The 4,407-nt window shown below is 45.7% G+C and overlaps 1 protein-coding gene and 1 long non-coding RNA gene across 2 annotated transcripts in view; both read right to left on the reverse strand.

Moving 5' to 3' along the window:
• The window catches only part of LOC108792050, a 14,410-nt gene extending 11,692 nt beyond the window's left edge, over positions 1 to 2,718 (reverse strand). Inside the window, exon 1 of the long non-coding RNA XR_001941539.1 lies at positions 2,593 to 2,718. This is a non-coding gene — a long non-coding RNA (uncharacterized LOC108792050). The remainder of the gene's footprint in view (positions 1 to 2,592) is intronic.
• The window catches only part of LOC108792031 (zinc finger protein 271-like), a 40,344-nt gene that overhangs the window by 15,348 nt on the left and 20,589 nt on the right, over positions 1 to 4,407 (reverse strand). The gene's annotated exons all lie outside the window — the stretch shown is intronic.

The raw sequence follows: 4,407 nt of genomic DNA on the forward strand, positions 1-4,407 counted from the left end.
TATAATACATTGAAGGGTAGGGGGGCGCATGGAGGAACCTGGCCTTGGGGCAGCAGAGAGAGTGAATCCGGCCCTGCTGATTGGACAAGGTGTTCGAACCTGTCGGACTGCTTTCTCCAATGACCTGCTGGTGGGACTGTCTGAAGCCTCCCATAGACATCCTATAAGGGGTGAAGGTCTTACAGCTGCTCTGTAGGACTCTTTGGCAGACATACCAGCTCAGTACAGCCAAGATCTAAGGTTCGGACTTTGCCCAGGCGTGAAATGTTTCTTCCTCACCACTGCATACCATGAAGAGAACCTCCAACTTCCACCTTGCATGATCAGATGGATGGCAGAAAGCTGCAACGTCTTTGGGTGGAAATGTAATATAATAATAATTTCTACTTTCTCTCCACAGGATGACATCGTTGCCAAAAAGACATCGGTAGATGGACAGAACCCCATTATGGTTCCTCTACATTTCTTACTGACTGAAGAGAGGAGCAACGACAAGAAGATCCTAGAAGCCACCAAGAAGATCATAGAGCTGTTGACAGGAGAGGTGAGCGGTGCCGGGAATTCTGGGACATGGTCCAGGAACAGACAAGGATGTGTCCGGGTGGTGACTGTATCATTGTGTGTGTTTTAGGTTTCCCATCCTTCTGATCCCGCACTGGAAGGTCTCAAGGTCAACAGTATTAAAGCAGAAGATGTCAATGCAGTAGAGAAGGGATGCGTTGAGGGTGATTGGCCATCTAAAGAAGAGGAAGTCCATCCAGAGAACAAAACAGGTGAGGGATAAGCACTATATAGAGGAATGGCTGCTGTTCAATCTCTGAAACATTATTTCGGTCTGGTGCCTCCCGGTCTTGTTCTGGTGTCGGCCCCATATTGGGTCACCCCTTCTTTTCTGTGTTTTTCAACTTGCTCATATATTGCTCAGATATATACAAGAAGTTGGCATCCAGCATTGCTCTGGGGGCTCTCCTAGATTGTCCACCGGTGATTCAGCACAACCTAGATCCCCCATCATCTGATAAACACATAGAAACAATGTATTCAGTCAGTGTGTGTGTTTCCTACAGATGGATCCAGTAAGAGGAACCCACCAGAGAGATGTCCCCGTCCTCTGTATTCCCGGGATTCCACACAGGAACATCATGAGATCCCTCAGGCCCCTCTTCTGTATTCCCGGGATTCCACACAGGAACATCATGAGATCCCTCAGACCCGTCCTCTGTATTCCCGGGATTCCACACAGGAACATCATGAGATCCCTCACCATGATCAGGTTGATTAACAATAACATTAAATATAGTTATATTATTATCTGGGCATTGGGTGCATATTAATTATCTTACATTTATATTCAGAGTGGAAACTGGAGCAACTGTAATATTAGTATCAAAAAAGAGATAAAGGTAGAAGAGGAGGAGAATGGTATGACGCAGGAGTGGAAGTATTCAAGAGGACTTAAGGATCTCTACAAGGACATCGTGATGGAGAATGAGCCGCCCCTCACATCACCGGGTAAGAGGAGAGAGCAGTACGGAGGGTCCACCTAGATCCCCCATCATCTGACACACAAATAGAAACAATGTATTCAGTCAGTGTGTGTGTTTCCTACAGATGGATCCAGTAAGAGGAACCCACCAGAGAGATGTCCCAGTCCTCTGTATTCCCGGGATTCCACACAGGAACATCAGGAGGTCCCTCACCATGATCAGGTAGGAGGAACCAAGGATAAGGAACTCAAGCTTGATTGATAATGTTGTCTTCAAGCTTTACTCTATCCTTGTAACACCCCGAGCACTCCTGTGTGCGATAACTCACAGTGAGGATGTGATGTGGAGGGGTTTAACTTGCTTTGGGCAATGAGTTATGTCCAGCTTCCCTGGAGACTAATAGACTACAAGTGCGGGAAGTGTATCACAGGCGAATAGATTGCAAGTGCGGGAAGTGTATCACAGGCTAACAGATTGCAAGTGCGGGAAGTGTATCACACATACTCCCTCTCTGAGTAATGCAGATGGATAAACAAGCAATTTCAATCAGGAATATTCAACATGCAATCAACTCGATAGTAGAACAGTGAGAGGATATTTTATATCAGAGGAAATATTTCACAGACAGTCATTTGGTATTTCGTTTGGTATATTTAGTACTTGCGGTTTAGAAGTATTGCGCTGGCGATCAATCTGGAATATCTGTGGTTGCTTAGTGCAACGTAACCCCAATAGGCAGTCAGGGGTGCTGCTCCATAATGGCAAGCAGTAAATACGATCCAGTAACTCTGTTAAGGGAGTGAAGCTTGAGATTGAGGCAATTTTCAGAGACTGCAGAGATCAGGGTGTGTGAGACAGGTTCAGCGCTTGGGGTAGGAGCGGTATTTCCCGGTGTCTTCTCCCTTGCTCGAATGCCAGGGAATTGAATCCCGTGGCTTAAACAGACAGGAGGAGGGGCCTGGTGACGTCCGCGTTGACGCGGCGGAAGCCTGCGCTGATCCCCGAACGACGGACGGGTGAGTCTGCTACAATCCTATATTATATTATGTTCTTCCATTTAGGTTATAAGCGATCATAATCATTTTTGTGCTTTTAGGATGAGGACATGAAAACTGAGGTTAAAGCGGAAGAAGAGACGCATGTGAGGGAAAATCAACTGTCTATGAAGGAAGCTGAAATGACGGTGACCATCACAAAGGAGGAATCTTCTCTAGATATCAGTACAGGTGTGTATCACATACGTAACATGTAGCACTTCACATTTCCATTGTCATTTGTCAAGTTTAAGACAAGCAGATCGATCGGAAAAGTCAAAGAATTAGTAAACCTTCTCACCGTCTAATAAAAGGAATGTTGTACCAGCAAAGCAGGGACGCTGATTTTATTTGTCATCTATTGTAAAAAAAACTGGTATGGCCTTCATTTCTTGATTACTGGTTTTAAAAGTTGGTGAAGAACAGACTGTGCGCCATCCTCTGAAAGACAAAAATATTGTTCCACCAAGATAGAGAACATCTTCAACCTAAGATAAAATATCCATTATTATCTGTAAGAACGTCATCAACGTATCTATCCTACCACCCAACAAATGTGGTGGATGTATTGTACACCATGTGACAGATCAGTCTCCACTCCTCATCAGAAGAACACAATTGTTGTATTGACCATAATACTCAACAAATGAGGAGGAGATACTGTACACCATATGAAGGTCCATCTCCATTCCTCAATATAACGTCATGTGACCAACAAATGAGGAGGAGATACTGTACACCATATGAAGGTCCATCTCCATTCCTCAATATAACGTCATGTGACCAACAAACTTATTATTAAAAATATATATTTTCAACAGGTGGACACGGTGGCTGGAACACCTCAATGGGACATCTTATTTTACCTCCAGATTATAATGAAGAAGATGATGGCATGGCACGATATTCTCCAGAAGTGAACCCCGGTACCCAATATATACATCATGAACTTGATGATATGGAGAGCTCAGCAGATTCTTTTATTTATGAGGAATCCAATGATAAATCGCATACTGTTATCCCAGACCTCCAGCAGAGCTGTTCCAGTGCGGATGGATCACCAGAGTCTTCTAACCCTGAGCAATATTCTTTCATCAGTTTGGACACGGTCAACCCGAGAAACCGCAATGCTGAGTTTCCATTTTCATGTTCACAGTGTGGAAAAGGTTTCAAAAAGAGAAAAGTGTTCCGCATACATCTAATGGGTCATGCCGGCAAGAAGATCTATTCTTGCCTCGAGTGCGAAAACCTGTACCTGACGAACTGCGGCCTGATTGCACACAAGAGGCTCCACGCCGGTGAAAAGAACTTCAAGTGTTCCGAGTGCGGAGAACGCTTCGGACTCAAATCGCAACTCACTGCTCACCAGAGAGAGCACTCCGAGCCCTTCTCCTGTTCCGAATGCGAGAAAACCTTTAGGAAAAGACAACAGCTCACTCGGCACCATAGGACGCACACGGGGGAGAAGCCCTACTCCTGTTCCGAGTGTGGAAAGGCCTTCACCCTCAGAATGCACCTCACAAGACACTATTTGGTCCACACCGGAGTGAGGCCCTTTCCCTGCCCAGAGTGCTGGAAATCTTTCTCCACCAAAGCCAACCGTGACAATCATTTGAGAGTTCACACTGGCGAGAGGCCGTATTCCTGTCCACATTGCAGGAAATACTTTGCGCGGAGAGAGACACTAGTCATCCACCAAAGGAACCACTGTAAGACCTCCAGGGGCATTTCAAAGGCTAAATAGTCTTGTCTGTAGGACAGTCACGCTGGTTTGGTTGGCAATCTGATGATCTGGGATCCTGTGGTGTGACCATGACCAAAGCGGGGCACATGGCTGCTATGGGGCCTGGGGGATGGGAGGGGGGATCTGTGCACATGTGAAGATA

Source organism: Nanorana parkeri, unplaced genomic scaffold (genome assembly GCF_000935625.1).
Source record: "Nanorana parkeri isolate BGI_ZX_2015 unplaced genomic scaffold, ASM93562v1 scaffold593, whole genome shotgun sequence".
In the NCBI taxonomy this organism is placed as follows: Eukaryota; Metazoa; Chordata; class Amphibia; order Anura; family Dicroglossidae; genus Nanorana; species Nanorana parkeri.